The sequence below is a fragment of the Hemibagrus wyckioides genome, linkage group LG19 (assembly GCF_019097595.1).
Source record: "Hemibagrus wyckioides isolate EC202008001 linkage group LG19, SWU_Hwy_1.0, whole genome shotgun sequence".
Classification (NCBI taxonomy): Eukaryota; Metazoa; Chordata; class Actinopteri; order Siluriformes; family Bagridae; genus Hemibagrus; species Hemibagrus wyckioides.
In genome coordinates, this window is record NC_080728.1 from 23,160,632 (window position 1) to 23,186,869 (window position 26,238).

The window sequence follows — 26,238 nt, forward strand, 5'->3', positions numbered from 1 at the left end:
ACAGTATGACATGCATTGAAATGTTTTTTTTTTTCACGACTGTCCGGCATGTAAACATTTATAAAAAGTATGTGAGAAAGAGATCCATAAAAAATAAAGATAAAAATAAAATTAGAGTATCTTTAAAGTATAAAAATAGAAAATAGAATATAAAGTAAAATAAAATATAATATAGATAAATAAAAATAAAATAAAAATATGAAAATATAGGTGTAAATAAAAATATAAATAAAAAAAAATAAAAATATGAAAATGAGTATAAAAATATGAAAATATAGGTGTAAGTAGATAAATAAATATATACATATACACTAAACAAAGTGGTATATACACATATATACACATAAATGCAGACATGAACATGAACAAAACATGAACATGAACAAAAATTCCCATAAACACACTCCTAAACCTTGTGGACAGCCGTCCTAGAAGAGTTGAAGCTGTTATAGCTGCAAAGGGTGGACTGATGTCATATTGAACCCTATGGATTAGGGAATAGGTGAGCGAATACTTTTGGCAATATAGTGTATGTGTATATGGCATATATTGAGGTGATCCAGTGTTTATCATTAAAGTGTCCATGTGCTGGAATTATTGTATAAACATTTCACAGGAAAATATCAATATCAATACTATATGTATTTTGTTTGTTAAATTTGAAAATATGAAATTTGATGGACATCCTTATCATATCATATTCACATGGCCTGTGTTAATTTCAAGAAAACTGATCTGATAAATGTCCTCTATTCTCTTCATTTATTGTTGAAATATCAGAGAAATCCTACATAGTGCATCATTTACTGTATTTTAAGGTGTTACAAAACAATTACTATTAATACAATATAAATGATATATTAAAGAAGTAAATGTGTTTATTTTACAGAATATGATGATGTGGAGGAGAAATCTCAGAAAGACAGGGACCATGTGACTGAGACACGCCCCCAAAGGCCTTTTCTCAGGAAATTACATTTCAACTTTTATAAACACAAAAAATGATTTTATTTTACTTCCAATAATTTCATTCATTCTGAACCATGTTCATTTTCTCACCTTGTTATTAGCAAATAGATTAGGGAGAGTTAAATCACCTCCATTATTACTGAACCAAATGTTTCCAGCTTTCCTTTTACAACACATTTAGTGCTATAAGTCATAGTAAGCTTAAATATCACTGACACACCATAACTTATAATTTTACATACATAACGTAAAATTATATCTTCTTCTTCTTCTTTCGGCTTTTCCCTTCAGGGGTTGCCACAGTGAATCATCTCTCTCCACCTATCCCTATCTTCTGCATCCTCAACACTTGTACCCACTAGCTTCATATCCTCATTTATTACATCCATATTCCTCCTCTTTGGTCTTCCTCTTTTCCTCCTGCCTGGCAGCTCCATGTCCAACATTCTCCTACCAATATATTCACTCTCCCTCCTCTGGACATATCCAAACCATCTTAACCTGGCCTCTCAAACTTTGTCCCCCAAACGTCCAATATGAGCTGTCCCTCTGATGTCCTCGTTCCTAATCCTGTCCAACCGTGTCCCTCCCAAAGAGAACCTCAACATCTTCAGCTCTGCTACCTCCAGCTCTGACTCCTGTCTCTATCTCAGTGATACTGTCTCTAAACCATACAGCATGGCCAGTCTCACCACTGTCCTGTACACCTTCCCCTTGATCTCACTGAAATTTTTCTATCACACAGAACTCCCGACACCTTTCTCCACCCATTTCAACCTGCATGCACTCGCTTCTTGACCTCTTTCCCACACTCTCCATTACTCTGGACTGTTGACCCCAAATACTTAAACTCCTGTACGTTCTTCACCTCTTCACCCTGTAATCTTACTGTTCCACTTCCCTCCCTGTCATTCACACACATGTACTCAGTCTTACTACGACTGACTTTCATTCCTCTTCTCTCCAGCACAAACCTCCACCTCTCCAGGTTTTCCTCCACCTGCTCCCTGCTCTCACTACAGATCACAATGTCATCTGCAAACATCATTGTCCAAGGAGACTCCTGTCTGACCTCCTCTGACAACTGGTCCATCACCATAGCAAACAGGAAGGGGCTCAGAACCGATCCCTGATGCAGTCCCACCTCCACTCTGAACTCCTCTGTCTGCCCTACAGCACACCTCACCACTGTCCTGCTCCTCTCATACATGTCCTGCACCACTCTGACATACTTCTCTGCTACTCCTGACTTCCTCATACAGTACCACAGCTCTTCTCTTGGCACCCTGTCATACGCTTTCTCCAAGTCTACAAACACACAGTGCAACTCTCTCTGACCATCCCTATACTTCTCCATCAACATTCTCAGAGCAAACATTGCATCTGTTGTGCTCTTTCTGGGCATGAAGCCATACTGCTGCTCACAAATTTCCACTACCTTCCTTAACCTAGCTTCCACTACTCTTTCCCAGAGCTTCATTGTATGGCTCATCAACTTTATCCCCCTATAGTTGCTGCAACTCTGCACATCACCCTTATTCTTAAAGATTGGCACTAATACACTTCTTCTCCATTCCTCAGGCATCTTCTCACTCTCTAAAACCCTGTTAAACAGACTAGTTAAAAATTCCACTGCTGCCTCTCCTAGACACTTCCAGACCTCCACCGGGATGTCATCAGGACCAACTGCCTTTCCACTTTTCATCCTCTTCAAAGCCTTCCTGACTTCATCCTTTCTAATCTTATCTACTTCCTGTTCCACAGAGTTCACCCCTTCTACTCCTTCTTCCCTCTCATTTTCCTCATTCATCAGCTCTTCAAAGTTCTCCTTCCATCTCCTCTGTACACTCTCCTCACTTGTGAGCACCTTTCCATCTCTATCCTTAATAACTCTAACTTGCTGCACATCCTTCCCATCTCGATCCCTCTGCCTAGCTAACCTGTACAAGTCCTTCTCTCCTTCTCTAGTGTCTAACCTAGTGTACAACTCATCATACGCCTTCTGCTTGGCCTTAGACACCTCCCTCTTCACTCTGTGCTGTAACTCCTTGTATTCCTGTCTATTCTCTTCAGTCCTGTCCATGTCCCACTTCTTCTTGGCTAACCTCTTCCTCTGAATACTATCCTGAACTTCCTTATTCCACCACCAAGTCTCCTTATCTTCTTTCCTCCTTCCAGATGACACACCCAGCACCTTTCTTCCTGCCTCCCTGATCACTTCTGCTGTAGTTTCCCAGTCATCTGGCAGCACTACCTGACCACCCAGAGCCTGCCTCAACTTCTGTCTAAATTCCTCACAACATTCCTCCTTTTTCAGCTTCCACCACTTGGTTTTCTTCTCCATCTCTATTTTTGACCTCTTCTTACAGACCATCAGATTCATCCTACACACCACCATCCTATGCTGTCTGGCTACACTCTCTCCCACTACCACTTTACAGTCACTAATCTCTTTCAGATTGCCTCTTCTACATAGGATGTAGTCTACCTGTGTGCTCCTACCTCCACTCTTGTAAGTCACTCTATGCTCCTCCCTCTTCTGAAAATAAGTTTTAACCACAGCCATGTCCATCCTCCTAGCAAAGTCCACTACCATCTGTCCTTCAAGGTTCCTTTCCTTAATTCCAAACTTGCCCATCACCTCCTCATCACCTGTGTTCCCCTCACCAACATGTCCATTAAAATCTGCTCCTATCACCACTCTCTCTCCTGTGGGAATACTCTCTATCACCTCATCTAATTCACTCCAGAATCTCTCTTTCTCCTCTAACTCACAACCTACCTGTGGGGCATAACCACTAACAACATTCAACATCACCCCTTCAACCTCTAACTTCAGACTCATCACCCTGTCTGACACTCTCCTCACCTCCAGAACATTCCTCACAAACTCCTCCTTCAGGACCACACCTACCCCATTTCTCTTACTATCCACACCATAATAAAACAGCTTGAATCCTGCTCCTATACTACGAGCCTTGCTCCCCTTCCGCCTGGTCTCCTGTACACACAGTATATCCACCTTCCTTCTCTCCATCATATCAGCCAGCTCTCTATCTTTCCCTGTCATAGTACCAACATTCAGAGTTCCTATTCTCAGTCCTACATTCTTACCTTTCCTCTTCTCTCTGTCTACGCACTCTCCTTCCTCCTCTACGTCTTTGACCAACAGTAGCCCAGTTTCCACCAGCGGCCTGTAGGTCAACGGTGCCGATGGCGGTCGTTGTTAACCCGGGCCTCGACCGATCCGGTATGAAATTTAGAGTACTGATGATTCGCATGATTAAATTTGGCAATGTTTTACGCCGGATGCCCTTCCTGACACAACCCTCTCTATTTATCCGGGCTTGGGACTGGCACAGAAGTCACTGGACTGTGACGCCCATGGCTAGATTATAACTTAAAATTATATGTTTTATTTAAAAAAATTGCCACTTCTGCCCATGCCTCACTCCTACATTTAAAGCGACCACAGGTTTTTCCATACATCACTAATGCCGAGTTCACACTGCAGGATTTTAGCCCTGATTTTCGCCAACTAGTTTTGTGAAATCGCCGACAAATGCCTGAAATTGGATCTCACATGTGATCTTGCGTTATTTCCTTATTATTTCTGGTGTACGTTCGGTTGTGAAACACAGTTTACGGACCAGACAGAGTTGTGGGCGATTCTTCCTATTGTGAAGTCATGCAGTGCGAAATCTCCTGTCTCCGATCCATCTTACAGTGTGAACACAGAGACTGAATGCTAACACAGATAGTGCTGCAGTGTGAACACAGTGATCTGACTGCTTTGAAAATTGTGCAGTGTGAACTCAGCTAAAATTAGCTTCCCTTATCAACCCTACCAAAATAAATATTAAATGCTAATTAATGCTAAATATTAAAGAGCTAAATAAAAATTAATTAATTAATTAATTCATAGAAATAATAAGAAACAAGTATAATATGAAATAACTAAATATTGTGTGCAGTTATTTGAAAACATATGCAAATATGTTACATGTAGTAACAGTAAAGAATGTGTAAACAGAGTGGAATGTGATGTACCATATGTACAGGTGTGTTACATGTAGTAACAGTAAAGAATGTGTAAACAGAGTGGAATGTGATGTACCATATGTACAGGTGTGTTACATGTAGTAACAGTAAAGAATGTGTAAACAGAGTGGAATGTGATGTACCATATGTACAGGTGTGTTACATGTAGTAACAGTAAAGTGCAGAATGACAGACTGGAAGGTTGTGAGTTTGAGTCCCAGGATCATCAAGCTGCCACTGCTGGGCCCTTGAGCAAGGCCCTTAACCCTTAAATGTTCATTTGTATAAAATGAAATAGAAATGTAAGTCCTTTTGTATTAGGGTGTCTGCTAAATACCATGAATGTAAATGTAAGGTGTGTTACATGTAGTAAAGTGCAGTGTTCAGAATGTCAGTGTAGAAACTGAGTCTTTATAGACTCCTAATGGATCTGTGTGGCAGTCATCAGACTGTGGAAGTACTTTCCTGATGGCACAGGCTGAACAGACCGTTAATGGGGTGGATGGAGTCTTTAATGATTTCAGCAGATCTGGTATTGCATTGTTGTAGATGCTGTGCAGAGAGAGAAGAGCAGACCTAGAGATGTGCTCAATCAGACACACCACTCTGCAGGACTTTGCCCTAAATTTCTTTATTAAAAATTTTAAATTGTTGCCTGCCAGATATATGGATCTGTCTTAAATCTATAAACATCTTTCTTTTAATATTCTCAGGGTTTTTGTAAAATAAGTATTTCCTACATGGCTCTTTACAATATATATAAGAAGATATAGGAAGGTGCAGGAAGGTGTTTTACATTATGAAAGCTGTAAGCAGTGGACATGTGCTTTTAGATCACACCTGAATGATAGTAATGTAATTTAACACAAAATGATTGTTAATTACAATAATTATAGTACACTTTTGATGAATTCTGCAGTCTTGATTAATTTTCACCTTTTTCATTATGTTTTTGTATTTTAACTTTGTATATTAACTAAACAATCGATTAAATAAAAGTGCCTTTATAATATAATGTGATGATGTGATTTGAGTGAGTGACTCTAGTAGTGATGAATCTGTGGTCACTGTCATTATAGAACATCTCAGGCAGTGAAAAAAAAATTATACACTGATCAGAAGGTTGTGAATCCAGCACCGCCCTGAGCTTGACCCTAAACCCTGGACAACTCAACCTTATAAGAAAATTATATATAATTAATGAATAAACACACACACACACACAGCTGCTCTCTCTCTCTTTTCTCTCTGATATACAGATTCTTAGACATACACATAGGTATAAAGAGTTTAGCTGGACACCCAGTTACTGCCATGGTTTATGTGGACTCACTCTGTCAGAAATACACACACATTCCCATGCACGGACATGCAAGAACTAAGATGGGAGCACAGATAGCTGATTTGCACTCTCTGAAACAATTTTTTTCCCTTTATGTTTATATTACTCATATATAATGAAAAAGTGCAAGATGTATGTGACCATATCAGACATATCAGGAAATTACGAACCTCAGAACAGGCAGATTAAACTATTCAGGAGTTGTGTGTATTTTTAACTATTTATCACTCTTTCTTACTAATTTCTTACATATTTGTAAAATTTATAATATTAATAATAATAATAATAATAATAATAATAATAATAATACAGCAGCATTCTAACAGCATCCTTAGCAGGTCATTTGAGAAAAAAAAGATTTCATGAAACAGAAATCTCAGTATGGTGAATGGCATATGATCACTCGTGTTCCGCCGCAGACCGAACGGTGTGTAATGTCATATACACAAACCATCACCAACCATCCTGTACACAACGCTAAAAATATTTAGTTATGCAGAAATTATTAATATAGTTAAAATATCGATACTTTTTAGAAAATATCGATACCAAATTTGAAGCTTTTGAGTATCGATATATCAATACTCCAGCATTGATGTGCACATCACTAATGTACACTCCAACAATGAATATAGTGGTGAATTCCTGTGGTAAATAAAATGGCCTGCATCTAAGTCACAAACTCCCCTAGCGATGAACAGTAACTAGAAACAAGCAGAGTTCTTACACCATTCCGTGTTGATGTAGACACACAAGCCACCACCGCGAGTCTTACCGCACAGAGCTGCATTTCTGTTGGCATGAAACGTGGTTAGTAGTTTGCTGGAGTCTGAAGTAGTCCAGTTTATTGTCCAGGGAGCAGACATTGGATAAAAGTATGGAGGGGAGTGCCGGCTGGCTACAGTTTGTTTTTAGCCTAGCACAGACACCAGCACTGCTACCGTTTCCATCGACTCCTCTCCAGGCCACCGGCAAGCCAAAATCACAACGCTTTTTATGTAGATCATCATGCATGTTGTCTGATGCATGAATTCCATATCCTAGTAGTGTCTGCCGGTTGTATACATGAACACCGCTGTATCTGGTGTCCATATGCCATGGTAGTTAGGCTATAAGGTGATAATAGCACCATTTTTAATCCGGAGTGGCCGCTGCGTGCTACTGCCGCACCACCATCTTGGATTTCTGTGTGTTTCTGTGAATAGAATAGAATAGAATAGAATAGAATAGAATAGAATAGAATAGAATAGAATATTTATTGTCTTTGTACAAGTACAGTGACATTTGCTTTGCAATTCCAAGTAAATATGGAGCCTGCTGGTGACATAAATACTTAACCAAATCTAAGGAAAGGAATTTTGTTGTCATTGTATACAATACAATGGAATTCAGTTTGGCAACTTTCAGACAGCTACAAGGACATTTAAACATAAAAACTATGAAAGAAATTTACATTTAGTTAAAAATAAGGATTAAGAATAAACAGTATATTGTAAAAAAAATTATACAAGATTACACAAGTGAAATGCTTTGATTATTCGAATGTATAGTGAGATGTAAATATTGCACATTGTATAAAGTGACAAGTGAAAAAGTGCACACTGTTGTGCATGTAGCAGCAAAGGGTAGGTTTAGTGTAAATTCTCCTTAGTGTTTAACAGCTGGAAGGGGCTGGGGAATAATTGGGGTGATTGAGGAGTTAGGGGTGTGGTGGCAGCTACAGTTTCAGGAAAAAAGCTGCTCTTCAGTCTGTTTGTGTGACTTGATGGCTCTGTACCTCTTTCCGGATGGTAAGGGGACAAACATTCTGTGTCCTGGGTGAGTGGAGCCTTTGATGATGATGCTGCCCTTTGTTTGCATTCAGCTAGCAGAGTGGTTTGAGAGCACAGTGCCTGAGATGCATTGTGCTGGTTTAACTATCCGACACAAATCTCTGCATTTTAGCGGTGCAGCTAACATTCCACACTGTTATACCATGTTATAACATGCTCTCTATGGTGCTGTGCAAGAAATTCACCAGGAGCTGTGTAGGTTGTATGGTGGTGTCATCAGCAAACTTTACTATAGATTTGGAGGATTGGATCGGGATGCAGTTGTGAGTGAAGAGGGTGAACCGGGCTGGGCTGAGCACACAGACTTGTAGTACTCCTGTGTTCAGAACCAGAGTGGAAGAGGTGTGATTGCCTATTCTGACATCTTGCAGTCTGTTCATGAGACAGTCTATGAGCATGAGTGCAGAACTGTTTTGTTGACCAAAATTTGTTAAAGGAAATTGAGATCAAGATTCAAGATTCAATGCTTTTATTGTCATTTCAACCACATATAGCTGATGTAGTACATAGTGAAAGGAAACAGCGTTTCTCCAGGACCTTGGTGCTACTTAAGCATGCAGCATATAGTTGTTCAAACACAAAAACAAGAACACAGAGCTAGGACATAAGTTTGTGGCCTAGCCACATAAAGTGCAAAATGTGCAACTAGGTGCAAACAGAGCAAAGACAAGACAGTGCAGAAACAATAAGTACAAAAAACAACACAAAAACAGGACCCATAGCACCAAAAAAGAACATGTGCAATGGAAAGAAAATGACATAAAATGAAATAATGTACAACTTTAAGAAACTGTAAAAAACAGGTAACTAATAACATACAGTATATGATTGTAATATGTACACTACTCACAAAAAGTTAAGGATATTCAGCGTTCGGGTGAAATTTCAGGATGCACCCAAAATGCACTATAACCTTTACAGGTGAAATTAATTTGACCTTCTTTACACATTTGAATGCACATGTCCAACTGTTCAGTGTTTCAGTACTTTTTGCAGAACTTGCTGTTCTCTAACAAGGTGCATAACAGCAAAATTCACAACTGGTGTTTGATCCATGAATCCACCTATAAATTTTCTGGTTCAATTAGAATTGGTATTTAAACAGTCCTCTTCATCATGCTGTTCACATTTTGACATCATGAGACCAAAATGCCACATCTCACGTTGATGACCGATTCATTGTGAACAGTGCCCTGCGGAACCGGATGATGAATGCCACTCAACTCCAGGCACATTTAAGGGAGGTGAGAGGCACCCAAGTGTTACGTCAGACCATTCGAAACTGTTTGCATCAGCATGGTCTGCGTGCTAGATGACCTGCAAGGGTATCTGCCCACACCACCAGGCACAGGCATCTGGCCAGGGAGCATTTACGCTGGACGAGGGACCGGTGGGCCTCAGTGCTGTTCTCTGATGAAAGTCGATTCACATTGAGCAGAAATGATGGCCGCCAACGATCTTGGAGACGTCAAGGAGAGCGCTATGCATCAGCCACTGTTGTGGTGGTGTTACAGTCTGGGCAGGTGTGTCCACTCAATACAGAACTGCCCTACATCTTGTGAATGGTACAGTGACAAGCCAATACTACCTGAATAACATCATTAATCCAGTCATTGTATCCCTGCATGAACAACACAGGCCTAATTTCATCTTCATGGACGACAATGCTCCAGCTCATCAAGGTCGCATCATTAGGGAACGGCTGCTGGAGGCTGGGGTACCTCAAATGGAGTGGCCTGCACTTTCTCCAGACCCGAATCCCATAGAAAACCTATGGGATCAGCCGAGTCGCCGTGTAGAGGCTCGTAACCCAGCACCCCAGAACCTCAATGGCCTGTGGGCCGCCCTTCAAGAAGAGTGGAATGCCATGCCTCAGCAGACAATAAGTCGACTCGTGAACAGCATGAGACGTCGTTGTCAAGCTGTAATTGATGGTAAAGGGCACGGGACAAATTATTGAGACATTTTTTGTTGTGGTATACCCACCACTGTTGTTGGCTTTTGTTTCAATAAATTGTTTGAGATGAGGAAATCACCATTGCATGCTTCTACTTAAATGCCCTACTTTCATGATATAATATCACTGTAGTGTGAACTTTTTACATTTTCCATAAATTTCACCAAAAAAACAAATATTCTTAACTTTTTGTGAGTAGTGTATATAGCAGCCTGACAACACGTATTGTGCAAAAATGCAGTAGCAGCGGTTGATGTAGTGCAAATAGAAATAAACATAAATATAACAGTGGATGAAATATTAACAAGGGTTGAGGTAATAAGTAATGAGCAATATAAGTCTGTTCACACAGGTGCGAGTGTGTGTGTGTGTGTAAGAGAGAGAGAGTTTTGTACGGTTCAGTCCTGGGTGTTGAGGAGCCTGATGGCTTGATAGAAGAAACTGTTACACAGTCTGGTTGTGAGGGCCTGAATGCTTCTGTACATCTTTCCAGATGGCAGGAAGTGTGAAGAGTGTGTGAGGGGTGTGTCACAGGACGAACATACAAATGCTCTGGAAACTACCTGCGCTAAGTTGGCAGAAAGCAATGCTTGCAAAGCAAAGTTGCTCACTAAAGTTGTAGATCTCGAGTCTTGCAGCTGGCTTAATAACCTAAGAATCATTGGGTTACCGGAATCCATTGAAGGTCCTCGGCCCTCTGCCTTCTTCTCTGAGCTGCTCATGGAAGTGTTTGGGGATGGAGTCCTGGAATCTCCACTGGAATGTGATAGAGCGCACCGGTCACTGTCTGATAAACCGAAACCAGGCCCATTATCGTCCGGATTCATAAATTTCAATTGAAAGAAAAGATCATTTGTGAAGCCAGAGCAAAGAGGGGAAAGCTTAATTACCGCGGCAGTCCTAAAAGACTTGCATCGGTCACTGGTACTTTACGTTCTGCCGAGGATTAAACTCGGTGTGACTGGTACAGTAATTTTTGGTTGGGTCGGTTGGTGACTTAATTTTAGCGTTAGTTAACTGTTTTGATACTTCTATAGACTTCAGTGGCTGCTGTTTGATTGTTGTATGTTAACATACACATGTTCTGGACATTTTAGCCTTATTAATGCATCCTGTTAGCCACGATCACTGCATGAAAAGTGGGATTTTCATCAGTTAACGACACTGTAAATTGCCACAGAATTTCAGGTAAATGACTGTTCACGGGAATGTGCAGGCAGCACAGATAATTGTCGGGAACTGCCAAAAATTGATGTGAAATAGGCTTTGCAGTTGACCCCCCCATGTTCCTATCACCTTGGCCTGGGTTTAGCTTTTATATGTAAATGACTACAGAGAGCTATACAAATGCAAACCAGGGTAGTGTGGGGAGGGGGGACTCACTGATCGAGAGTGGGCTTATTACCCAAATGTAAAGAAAATCTAGTATAAAAAGCTCAGTCTTATTTTAATTATAGATTTTTAAATTGTTGCTTGAATTTTAAATTGAGATTTGTATGTAAGTATGGGTGTGCGGACTACAATCTATTCAGCTGCAGTATGAGAAAGCACACAAACAGAGAAAAACTGTTATGATTGGCTGTGTTTTATGATTGATCGTGTTCAGTATGGACACAAATTTCCTATTGCTGGAATCATATCACATCGCATCTAGTTAGACTAATTACCTTGTGTACCACTAAAAGACACAAAACATTAATAATAATAAACAAATAAGTGTGTGTGTGTGTGTGTGTGTTATATATATATAAAGCATTGAAAACATGGATTTTCTTTATTTTGGTATGGTTGTCTTTGGTATGGTCAGATGTCTTTCCTCACAAACTCCAAATTTCTATGGGTTTTTCACAAAAATGACGGTCTGGATGGGGATGAAGCCAGGAGACTTGTATAATGACATTTAAATTATTACCTTTTGACACAACATGTACAACAATAAACCTCTTGATAATAGCCAGCTGTGGCATGTCTTGGCAAAACAGTCAATCTCAGTTATACAATTTTCAGGGTACATTTGATGTTACATGGTCAACATTGCATTTCTGTCATCCTCATCCAAGATTGTTTGCTGGAATGGAGACAGAGGCTCCACTGTACAGTTTTTTTTTTTTTTTTTTTACACAACAGTGTACCTTTACTTTGCAATGCGAGAAACAGGTACATAAATAAAAACACAGGGAGAGTGAAATAAAATAAAAAATAAAATAAAATTTAAATAATTATTGCAATTTAGATCAACTTAAATTTATTTAAATTAAAATGAAGACACATTATGGAGCTAAGGCTTCTGATTTAAATCATATTCTTCTATTATGGAGAGAAGATTAATGCCATTCTTGTTTTTCATATTACTAAAGGTTTTAGTGTAAGAAACAAAATCATTATGAAATGCACAGAACCTGGGTTTCACTTTAATGAATTTTGATTTGTGTATGAAAAATTTCCCCAGCATAAGTACACTATATTGCCAAAAGTATTCGCTCACCCATCCAAATAATCAGAGTCAGGTGTTCCAATCACTTCCATGGCCACAGGTGTATAAAATCAAGCACCTAGGCATGCAGACTGTTTTTACAAACATTTGTGAAAGAATGGGTCGCTCTCAGGAGCTCAGTGAATTCCAGCGTGGAACTGTGATAGGATGCCACCTGTGCAACAAATCCAGTCGTGAAATTTCCTCGCTCCTAAATATTCCACAGTCAACTGTCAGCTGTATTATAAGAACGTGGAAGTGTTTGGGAACGACAGCAACTCAGCCACGAAGTGGTAGGCCACGTAAACTGACGGAGCGGGGTCAGCGGATGCTGAGGCGCATAGTGCGAAGAGGTCGCCAACTTTCTGCAGAGTCAATCGCTACAGATCTCCAAACTTCATGTGGCCTTCAGATGAGCTCAAGAACAGTGCGCAGAGAGCTTCATGGAATGGGTTTCCATGGCCGAGCAGCTGCATCCAAGCCATACATCACCAAGTGCAATGCAAAGCGTCGGATGCAGTGGTGTAAAGCACGCCGCCACTGGACTCTAGAGCAGTGGAGACGCGTTCTCTGGAGTGACGAATCGCGCTTCTCCATCTGGCAATCTGATGGACGAGTCTGGGTTTGGCGGTTGCCAGGAGAACGGTACTTGTCTGACTGCATTGTGCCAAGTGTAAAGTTTGGTGGAGGGGGGATTATGGTGTGGGGTTGTTTTTCAGGAGCTGGGCTTGGCCCCTTAGTTCCAGTGTAAGGAACTCTGAATGCTTCAGCATACCAAGACATTTTGGACAATTCCATGCTCCCAACTTTGTGGGAACAGTTTGGAGCTGGCCCCTTCCTCTTCCAACATGACTGTGCACCAGTGACCAAAGCAAGGTCCATAAAGACATGGATGACAGAGTCTGGTGTGGATGAACTTGACTGGCCTGCACAGAGTCCTGACCTCAACCCGATAGAACACCTTTGGGATGAATTAGAGCGGAGACTGAGAGCCAGGCCTTCTCGTCCAACATCAGTGTGTGACCTCACAAATGCGCTTCTGGAAGAATGGTCAAAAATTCCCATAAACACACTCCTAAACCTTGTGGACAGCCTTCCCAGAAGAGTTGAAGGTGTTATAGCTGCAAAGGGTGGACCGACGTCATATTGAACCCTATGGATTAGGAATGGGATGTCACTTAAGTTCATATGCGAGTCAAGGCAGGTGAGAGAATACTTTTGGCAATATAGTGTATATTATTAACCCGATAATCATCATTCTTATTGCTCATAACCAGCCCATAGATAATGTCCTGTAAGGAAAAGTACTCAAGATGAGGTACTTTTGAGCAAAGCTAATCACAAATATCCAGCCACAACGCACCAACATGTACACAGTGAAAAAATAAATGCTCAGTGGTTTCAGAATCCTCGGGAAATACACATGAATTGGTTACAATTCCAAATCTTTTTTGTACAAATTCCACTGTACAGTTTAATGCTCTCCGAGCGCTTCCTGGTTATGTCACTTTGCATGTGACGAGCCTCAGCCAATCAGGTGCTAGGTCACAGTGATGCGGTATGTTCCTCCAATCACAGACGAGGAAACGAGACAAAGCGCGGAACCAAAACATTCAAACAGAGATGTTACTCTTTCCTGGAATTCGCTTACCGTTTACATATTTACCCCCGGGCTTTATATTTACCCCCGGGCTTTATATTTACCCCCGGGCTTTATATTTACCCCCGCGGTTTATATTTACCTCGCTGTTTACAATGGCTAGCCAAGGAACTGAAGAGGAAGAGGCGGCTGCACGATCCTAAAATCGCGGTAAGTCTAAATTCTTCTAACGACATAACCCATGCTTTCATTTGGCAGAACCAGTGTAAGTTTTGTAACAAAGCATTTTTACTTGTATTTTGTAGGAGGCAGTCCGTCCACTACACAGTCTGTAGGCGCTATGACCCGGCGCACAGGGACGGATTAAAGATATGGGCTAACATGCACTCTGTTGTTTCAGAAGCAAATAAACACGTTTTAACTCTTTAAACTCTTTAACTTTTTGTCTCCCCAGATTAAGCTCGTCATATAATGAGACGCCTCATTTTACCTCATTTTAGTGGAGCACTGTCCATAAGCCCGGAATTGCGCGATGAAGGCCTGGATAATAATGACTTTGGTGGTAAGTAATTTTCACTGTGTTGTTGTTGTTGTTGTTGTTATTTAGCTATTAGATTCAAGAAGCTTTACTGTCATTTCAACCACATATATCTGACGCAGTACATAGTGAAATGAAACGTTTCTGCAGGACCTGGTGCTACAGAAACATACAACATTCAAACACAAGAACAACACAGAGCTAGGACCGAAAGTTCGTCCAAGCCACATAAAGTGTTATAATATTTTGTTGTCACCATGTTGTTGTTCTTAATTCTGTTTTTGTTATTTATCTGTGTAGTTATGTTTAGTTGGTTGTAGTTTTTAAAAAAACCCATTCATTTTTTTCTAGTTGCCTGTAAGACATACTATGAGACCATGCGTGGAAATGTCCGGTACAGCCAGAGCTAGCCAATGTGTCTGCAGCTAATGAGACCTCAGCCCAGAGTCGCCAGAGGAGGAAGAGGGTAAGACAGATTAGAATTAAATTTGTTTTACTTATTTCTGTTGCATCAGTATAAACTGTAATGATATACACGTAGCTTATTATATGTAATAACTGTGTTTTCAGGTCTTGGAGGTGAGGCAAAGTGTACTGGCTGTGGACAAAGTGGACTTCTGGAGGGGAATGACCGCTGACATGATGTCAGATGAAAAAGACGGTGCCGTTGATGGAGTCTTGGGGTGGATTGTGAGACCTCCATCATTCTACAGCCAGGAGCTCAGCAATCTGTGTGATAAACTGCAGACGAGACTAGAACCCAGTCCAAAGTGTGGAGCACTGCATCACCGGCATCTGTGAACTGGGCTTCCGTCTAACAGAACACCACCACATACCTATGACCCCGAGGCAGCAAAAAGACATTTGATGCCAAACGTGATGCCATGAAAATAATCTCTGGCTACTTTTTGTGTATTTATATTTCATATATCTATTTAATAAAACTCTTACATTTAATCAGCATGTCTCTCCCAAATGTCTGTTATTGTAATATTTATTGTTAGCCTTTATGACACCTATATTGTTATAATACATCTTTAACAATTTTTATAGATTATTATAATAAATAAATATAAATAAATATATTATTATTTATACAATAAATATATAACAAAAGGGAAAAAGGAAGGGTTTACTCAAAACAGTATTATAATTGCCCAGACTGACCAATAGCAACACGTCACAGCCAATCACAGGTGATCTTTCTGTTTTGAAAATTATGCTTTCATCCAGCAGGTACTGTAGAACATTCACAGTGGTTTCATTCATATGCTAATTCTCATTTTGCACCTTGTACCTCCACACACACCTCCCTCCCCATACACCCCCGGTACGATAACAACTGTTTCTGTCACTCGCGAACAGGAACTTCCCAGGCTGTGAATTGTCGATAACTGCCAGTGATTAGAGAGGTTATCGGGCATTCACGGGGACGAAAATCTGCCTTTTCATGCAGTGTATTTTGCATGTGTGTGCATTTTGTGTACCCTCAGGCTCACTTTGTTTTTTTTGGTTGCTGTATACACACCTGTTGACTAGACTTTGCTGCAATGTTTACAGTAGATGTTGTCAAATTTCATATTGGTTCTGAATAGTTTGTTTACTTAGTGAATGCTTATATATGGGCATGTGTACATATTCAGTTTAAATTTTCTATGCCTAATTTATAATTCTTAGTTCAACTTTTAGTAATATTTCATTGTTTACTTTTACAAGATGGTGGGTTAACCCTTATGTAAGTGGCGGGAATAAGATGTTGGAAGTAATGGAAGCATTGAGCTGTGTTACTCAGTGAACAATAGTATTTCGGAGGGGTGTGTGTGTGTGTGTTTATTTTTTAACATATACATATCTAACAGGTTTATTGTCAGTCATCACACTGTACCTGAGCAGACGACTCCTACGTCCTCATGGTGTCCACATTCACCCTCTTCACACAGCTGAAATCTGCAGTTCCACAGGGACGTCTCGTTCCCCTCACACTCCACCTCATTCAGCCATATGGACCCAGTTCCAGGACCAAACCAGGCTGGTATGTGGGTACTGAGGGCCACTCCACACTGCAGCTGTCTGCACACCACCTGGGCATCCTCAGTATCCCACGAGTCATCACACACTGTCCCCCACGAGCCGCTGTGGAAAACCTCCAGCCTTCCTGCACAGTCTCCCCCAGAACCAACCAACCTGATGGAGCGGGGGTCTTTATTACACACACACACACACACACACACACACACACACACAGACACACAGACACACATACACACACACACACAAACACACACACACACACACAGACACACACACACACACAGACACACAGACACACATACACACACACACACAAACACACACACACACACACACAGACACACACACACACAGACACACACACACACATGCACACACACACACACACACAAACACACACACACACACACAGACACACACACACACACACACAAGCACACACACACACACACACACACACACACACACACAGACACACACACACACACAGACACACACACACAAACACACACAGACACACACACACACACACACAGACACACACACACACAGACACACACACACACACACACACACACACACACACACACACACACACACACAGACACACAAACACACACACACACAGACACACACAAACACACACACACACACACAAACACACATACACTTTAATCAGTTAAAACAACACAGTGTTAATATCAGTTAAAAATGATTAATAACAATTTAAATAATAATGCAGCTCACAGACTGTTTATTGACAGTTTATTAATATTTTATTAACATTTGATCATTATTATTATTATTATATAGAGTCCCCCCCCCAGGGCCTAACAGGTGAATGAGAGAGAGTAAATATGTAATTATGAACATTTATAGTTCAGCAAAGACAGAGAAAATGTTTGTTCTGTTTTCCTGAACAGTAAAATAATTGCTTTTTAAATTAATATGCTAAACAACTACTTTCCTCCTGATCGAGTTCTGTTTCTTAAACTACATTTTAAAGCTCTGGTTTTGTACATGTCTGCTCATCTGTAGGTGTTTACCTGAGCAGGTGATGTAGAGCTGTTCCCCAGAGCTGCAGTTGACAGGTTCAGCTTGTGGCCTGCTGCAGTTCCCCAGATGAGCTTCACTCCCAGAGCAGCTGAAACCCGTTACACACATGTGTTTGTGTTCAGTGGTGGATGGAGAGGAGCGGTAGTTCAGCACAGAGCCACAGCCCAGCTGTCTGCAGAGCACAGACGCCTCAGACAGACTCCACGAGTCCAGGAGAACTCTCCTCCAGTCCTGCCTGAAATAAATCTCCACCTCCCCCTGACACTCTCTCCCTCCAGACAACCGCACTCGCCCCTCATGAAACACCATGGATGATCCTGAAGCAGAAGAACATCATTTAAATATTCTAATGAACTCTGACTTTATTCAGTAACTGTCAGAAAACCCCAGAGAGGAACAGACAATGGAGGGTTTAAACCCCGGAAGGGGTATGTTTATTAAATGGAAATGCGGGTGGAAAATGGAGGGTGGAGAATACTCAGCTTTAGAGTGAGAGCTGGAAGCTGGAGCTGGAGGGAGATGAAGATACCGTGCAAGGAGAGGAGAAGAATCGTGGAGAGCAGCGAGCATGGAGGAAAAAAAAGGAGGAGAAGGGATGAAGTGAAGAGAGTGCTCTTAAATAGGTGAGTGGAGGTAATTAACTGAAGAGGTGCAGGTGATCTAAATCAATACTTGGGAGAGTGAGGGCGCTGGTAAGGGGTCGGGTCCGGCGTGCCTGTGACAGTAACGTGGTGTACGTGATGTTAATATCTCACCATTACAGATGACTCCAGCGTCGTGTTTATGAGAGCATGCAGCTCGACTCCATGATGAGACGCCACATCGTGATAGGTGTGTCTCCTTCCCCTGACAATCAAACACATCAGCCCAGATGTGGCCACTCCCATTCCCAAACCAGTCCACGGCCAAAAGCAGCTGATCCCAGAACCTCCACAGGAATCCCACAGTCCAGCTTTCGACACACAACCTCTGCATCCTGCTGGTCAAAGTCAGCATCACACACTGTGGACCAGGAACCTCCAAGAAACACCTCCACTCTCCCAGAGCACCGGTGAGGACCAGCAGTGAGTCTCAAACTCTGACCTGTGTTTTATTTAATTGTGGAAATATTGTGGAAATTTTCACTAAGAGTGAATATCAAGAAATTTTTTAAATGTTATAAGACAAAGTTCCAAAATGTTTTAATAAAATCTAAATTTTAATAAAGTTTATTTGTTATAATTCAAATTAAATCATAATAATAATGTAACTAATTGTAATGTTTATTCTAAATACAGAAGTTTACCTGAGCAGGTGACTCCAGCATCTTCATCATGACCACAGTCACTTTTCCCCCACCCATCTGATCTACAGTCCTTCAGTGTCGACTCTGATCCTCTACAGTCCACTTCATCCATCCAGATTGGTCCTGATCCTGGTCCAAAGTGAGCAGAACCCACAGCATTTACAGCCTCCCCACAGCGCAGCTCTCTACACACCACTGCAGCATCGACCTTATTCCAGTTATCATCACACACTGTTCCCCACTGACCATCATGAAGAACCTCCACTCTCCCAGCACAGCGACTTCCACCATTCACCAACCTCACACTGTCTGAGAGAGAGAGAGAGAGAGAGAGACAGAGAGAGAGAGAGAGAGAGAGAGAGAGACAGCAAGTCAAACTAGATGAGGCTAATAAGGCTAGGCTAGAAAGATCTTTTTCATGGTTTGGTCCCCACTAGTAGAAAAAAAAAACTTTTGTGATTAATTTAATTTTATCTTATTATTGTGATTTTATTTTTCTTGTAACCCAGACCTTTTCTTAATAATTTTTGACTTCACATGTTACACTGAATGGACATCACTCTGAATTCACTCTGTAATTTCTCTCAATATTTGGCCTTTTCAGGTGTTGTGATTCCACTGGATTTGCTTTTTCTGCTCTGTGAATATGGCCTTTTATGGAGTTTTGTGGTTGTCACCCAAACACAAATCATCTACACACACCAGGTCATTTACAGGTGATTCCCATTTTGGTGATGTTTATTGTCGGTGATGTAGCTCCTGTGAGTTCCTGGTTTCTTGTCCTGTGTCATTTAAATATTTCTGTTTTCTTTTTCCTTTTTTAGTCGATAATTTTGTGCTAATGTTTTATTGTATTTTTTTACTTTCACAATCAGCTGCATTTTATTTTTCAACAAACACTTTTGTTTTCTAATTATTTCAATGGCACAAAATTAGAAATATCAGGTAAAAAATGTAGACTACAGTATAAATATAAAACCTGACAATATAAGAGTTAACACTGTAGACACCAATATATTCTCATCTACATTTAAAATTATTCACTTCTTGCCTCAAAAAATCAAATTAGGATAAAATTTTATGTAAAGCTGCATTGTGACGATGTCTATTATTAAAAGTGCTTCAATAAAATTAAACTGAATTTTTTCAACATAAACACTGGAATTAAAAGAAAATCTGACTTTATGAAACATTTCTAAATCTAACCAAAAAATTCAGTTTGGTTTAACCAAGTGTTTACACATAACTTTACTCAAAGATTGATGAATCTTGCAGATGTTCAATATTTAATGATGAATATTACAGAACCTTCATCATTAAATATTGAAAATATTGAAGGGGTTTCACTGTAAAAAAGTTTTTTTTTCTCTTTAAAAATTCTAAAATGTGTGTGATGTTTTGGTGTGAATAATCAGTGTGAACTTACCAGCTGCTGTGAGTGTGAGTGTGGATGAGAGAAGAATAAAAGTCAGACAGATTTCCATCTCCCTCCTCACTGTACACGATGTGTTCACCTCCACTCACCCAGAGAGACTGAGAGAAGTGTATCTCCTCACTCAGCCCCCTACAGAGAGACAGACAGAGAGAGAGAGAGACAGCCAATCACACTCACTGTTACCTTATTAGAAAGATGAGAGGAAATCATCACACAGCCTCAATAACAAATCAGACGAGGCATCTTTCACTTTCTCCATATATATCAAAATAACGTCAGCGCTGATGAACAGAGCTCCGCCTCCTGTCTCTGAGGTGTGTGACTGATGAACAGAGCTCCGCCTCCCATCTCTGAGGTGTGTGACTGATGAACAGAGCTCCGCCTCCCATCTCTGAGGTGTGTGACTGATGAACAGAGCTCCGCCTCCTATCTCTGAGGTTTGTGACTGATGAACAGAGCTCCGCCTCCTATCTCTGAGGTGTGTGACTGATGAACAGAGCTCCGCCTCCTATCTCTGAGGTGTGTGACTGATGAACAGAGCTCCGCCTCCTATCTCTGAGGTATGTGACTGATGAACAGAGCTCCGCCTCCTGTCTCTGAGGTGTGTGAGTGATGAACAGAGCTCCGCCTCCTGTCTCTGAGGTGTGTGACTGCTGTGTGTGATCAGCTAAACATCTCTTCTCCACACACATACATACACACACACCTGATATTAATCCTTACAACATTGTAACATGATTGAAACCATTTTTGGACTTTAGAAATTGAGGTTTATAATTTTTTTCACTAATAATTTTCACGTTTTACACTGATTTTTAACTTTGATGTGACACCATGTCTACTACTTTCCAGGACAGTAGGACTAATTAAAAAAAATATATATATATATTCAAAATTCAAAATTCAAATTTTATTTGTCACATACGAAATCATACACAGTACGACATGTAGTGAATTGCTTTTTAAGCATGTCTTACATGAAAGAGGAAAGAGTAAAAAAGAAAATGTGTAACAGAAAAATGTGTAACAAATATAAAAGTGTAAAAATATAAAAGTATAAAAGCAAAAAAAAAAAAAAAAAAAAAAAACATATATATATATATATATATATATTTATATATGTGAGTGTTATTGTGTGTACAGAGTAGTGCAATATAGCATGTGCAACAATCAGCTGAGGTAGAATGTTATGTTAAGTTGTGTGGGGGTAAGACCAGAGAGTCCAGATCCTAGGTGTACTGGTTGAGAGCCCGAATGGCCTGCGGGAAGAAGCTCCTCCTCATCCTCTCTGTGTTCGCCTTCAAGGAACGGAAACGTTTCCCTGACCTCAACAGAGAGAAGAGTCCATTGTTGGGATGGCTGAGGTCCTTCATAATCTTGCTGGCTTTGGTCCAGCACCGCTTGCTGTATATGGTGTCCAGGTCAGGAAGCTTGGTGCGGATGGTGCGCTCAGCTGATTACACCACCCTCTGGAGAGCTTGCCTGTCCTGTTTGGTGCTGTTCCCAAACCAGGCTGTGATATTTCCCGTCAGGATGCTCTCAATGGTGCAGTTGTAGAATGTCTTTAGCACCTTTGAGGGCAGTTTAAAGTCCTTCAGGTGTCTGAGATGATAAAGACGCTGCCGGGCCTTCTTCACCAGGGTGTTAACGTGACAGGACCATGTCAGGTCCTGCGTGATGTAGACACCTAGGTAACGGAAACTGTCCACTCTCTCCACTGGGTCCCGTTGATGGTGAGGGGCTGGTAATTCCTCTCCTGCTTTGTACTAAAGTCCACTATCAGCTCCTTAGTCTTGCTGACGTTCAGGAGGAGATTGTTGACCTGGCACCGTGTTTCCAGGTTTTTAATCTCCCCTAGATAGGCCGTCTTGTCATTATTGGAGAACAGGCCCACCACCACAGTATCGTCCGCAAACGTCACAATGTTGGTGGAGCTGGAAGTGGCCACACAGTCAAAGGTGTACAGAGAGTACAGCAGGGGGCTCAGAACACAACCCTGGGGGGCACCAGTGCTGAGGGTGAGTGAGGGTGAGACATGGTTGCCCACCCGTACTGCCTGAGGTCTGTCTCGCAGGAAGTTGGAGATCCACCGTCACAGGGATGGGCTAAGACCCAGGATCTCCAGCTTAGTGGTGAGTATGGAGAGAATTATGGTGTTAAACGCTGAACTGTAGTCGACAAACAGCATTTTGACATAATTCCCCTTCCTGTTGTCCAGATGGCTCAGGGCTGCATGATGGAGGTGTGCGATGGCGTCCTCTGTAGATCGGTTGGGACAGTACGCGAACTGTAGCGGGTCCAAGGTGTCAGATAGGGAAGAAGTGATGAAGTCTCTGATGAGTCTTTCTAAGCACTTCATCACCACTGAGGTCAGGGCCACTGGACGGTAGTCGTTCAGGCAGGCGGGCTAGGGTTTCTTGGGGACAGGAACAATGGTGGACCGTTTGAAGCACGTCGGGATTGTAGACTGTTCCAGGGAGAGGTTGAAGATCTCAGTGAACACAGGAGCAAGCTGGTCAGCACAGGCCTTCAGGACCCGACCCGTGATGCCATCTGGTCCTGCTGCCTGGTGTTCACTCTCCTGAATGCCTTCCTCACGTCATGCTCTGAGATGATGAACGCGTTGTCCTCTCCGGCATGCTCCTCATGTGTGCTGCCTTTAGCACTGTTAGCGCTGCTACAGCCTCAAAGCAAGCATTAAAGGTGTTTAGCTCATCTGCCAGAGAAGCGTCTGCATTCACCGATCTGGAAGATGGTGTTTTGTAGTCCGTCATAGTCCTTAGTCCCTGCCACAGACTCTTAGAGCCACTCTGTTGAAATTGTGACTCTAGTTTTTGTCCATAGTGTCGCTTCGCCTCCTTCACCACTCTGCGCACGCTATAGGACGCAGCTTTATACTCGTCCATGTTTCCACTGGCGAGCCCCGTGTTGTACGCAGCGGAGTGGGATCTCAGAGCATCACGGATGGATTTATCCACCCACGGCTTCTGATTGGGAAAAGTCCTGATGATAATCTTGTGAACTGTGTCATCCGCTAGTTTCCTGATGAATCCCACAACCGCTTCTGTAAACATGTTGACGTCATCAGAGCTGCGCTGGAACATGTCCCAGTCTGCGTCCTCCAGAGTGTCCTGCAGAGCGTCCACCGATTGGTCCGTCCAGCGTAAGATCTCCCTCCGAACCAGAACTTCCTGCTTGAGCCTTTGTTTATATTTTGGCATGAGGAAGATGGCGGCGTATATATATATATATTACGGACACTAAAATTAAAAGCATGTAACACTGACTGCATATATTGTGTAAATTCTTCAAAATACTTCAAAATTTACATCTTTTGCTTTAGTGTGCCAGCTGTTTTAAAGGCAAAGAGTTGATCATACCAAATTTGGATTTAGTTGCAAAAGTAAATTGTACATGAAGTTAACATGCCTTCTGTGACTTCTGCACAGCACTGTACATGAATATATATGAAAAACAAATATATTATTTTTTATCTTTAGGAGGATTTTTTGGCTTGAATCTCTTGTGATTTTTGATTGTTTCTGTTCTGAGTGTAATGTTCAGGGCCAGGCATTCAAGCTTTGGTAAAATTTCTTAACAAAAATAATGCAATACAATCCAACTCAATTGAATTCAATTAAAAGTGATTACCAGCAGACAACAGAGAAATATAGACAGAGAAATATATAGATATAAAAAATAACACTTTGTTGCAGAGATATAATCAGAGCATGTAGATTTTCATTTTCTTTCTGTAACTGAAGAATTTCTTGCTCTAGCTGAGTTTCCCGGCTTGACTCTTCAGCTTGACTGTCCATGCTGTTTATCTCTTGCATTAACATAATATTCTTTCTGTGAATGACCTAAAGATGGAAACACAATATTGGCATCTCAGTGTCATTACTGCTTGTGATTTAGATGATGGGGACTGAGTTGGAGTGTAAATTTTCTTTTTCTTTTCAACTCTTTTTTCTACGTCTGGCACAGATGGCTGTTTTCTTCTTCTCCCCTCTAGCCTGAACATCCTCCTCCTGAGGGTTTCTTTTTTTTCCTTAAGGGACAATATCTTTTATCATGACTGAATCTTGTTGTTTGCTGTACTTTTTACCTTCAGTGTCTATAATTGTGGCTGGTGAACTTTTGGTCTCGTTGGCCACATCCACAACATCCCCAGGATTTAAACTTTTTGTAGTATGTCCTTTTTAGGGACAATGTCATAGGTGGGTGGCTCCTCCCTCCATTCTGCCAGAACCCATGTTTTAATCATTTTCTCTCAACTGACCTGCTGATGGTTCTGTTAGGATGCTGCTGAATTATTATTATTATTATTATTATTATTATTATTATTATTCAAACTGTGAATATTGCAAAGTTACAAATATTAGTATTTATAGAGGTTATTAAAAATACAAACACAACACCTGAATAGTTTTTATTTCTGCCTGTTCTGATGTTCGTAATTTCCCTTTACAGTATAATATAAAGATAAAGGGAAAAATTTGTTTTAGAGAGTGCAAATCAGCTGCCATCTTAGTTCTTGCTTGTGTCTGTGTCTGTGTGTGTGTGTGTGAATGTGTGTGTGTGTGTGTGTGTGTGTCTGTGTGTGTGTGTGTGTGTCTGTGTGTGTGTGTGTGTGTGTCTGTGTTTCTGACAGGAATTTCATTCATGGAATGTTAGGAAGGGTGAGTCCACATAAACCATGGCAGTAACTGGGTGTCCAGATAAACACTTTATATCTGTGTGTATGTCTAAGAATCTGTTCATCAAAGAGGAAAAGAGAACAGCTGTGTGTGTGTGTGTGTGTGTGAGTGTGTGTGTGAGTGTGTGTGTGTGTGAGTGTGTGTGTATTTGCATTTGTTCATTAATTACATATCATTATATTATACAGGGGAGATGTCCAGGGTTTAGGGTGGAGCTGAAGGTGGTGCTGGGATTTGAACTCACAACCTTCTTACCAGTATATAAATATTTATTTATTTTTACTGCCTGAGAAGTTCTATAATGACACTGACCACAGATTCATCACTACAAGAACAACTCACTCAAATCACATCATCACATTACATTATAAAAGCACTTTTATTTAAAAACAAATACAAAAACAATGAAAAAGCTGAATAAAGCTGGGCATAAGGCACAATATTTACTCACTGTGAAAAGGAAAAGGTTGCATTTGCTTGCATATTGTTTATTTAGTCAAAAAGTTCTTGTCATTACCCTTTATATACAAGGAGACAGGAAGTAGGGCTGCTGATGGAGCTGAAACACCCCGACTTTCAGGATTACTTTAACTGCAGCTGATAAAATAATGTCTGTTACAAAAAACTCACACTAGAGACTCTTTCCATAAATGTTAAACATCTCCTAACAAAAAAATGTAACCATCAATGATTATACACTTTTCTTCCATAAGTACTTCCATAGTCTGATAACTACAGTACCATACAGATCCATTAGGAGTCTATAAAGACTCAGTTTCTACACTGACATTCTGAACACTGCACTTTACTACATGTAACACACCTTACATTTACATTCATGGTATTTAGCAGACACCCTAATACAAAAGGACTTACATTTCTATTTCATTTTATACAAATGAACATTTAAGGGTTAAGGGCCTTGCTCAAGGGCCCAGCAGTGGCAGCTTGATGATCCTGGGACTCAAACTCACAACCT

At 40.9% G+C, this 26,238-nt stretch overlaps 1 pseudogene; it reads right to left on the reverse strand.

The window, feature by feature from the left end:
• Window positions 1-17,776: 17,776 nt before the first annotated feature.
• LOC131369925 (soluble scavenger receptor cysteine-rich domain-containing protein SSC5D-like) overlaps window positions 17,777-26,238 on the reverse strand; it is a 10,728-nt pseudogene continuing 2,266 nt past the window's right edge.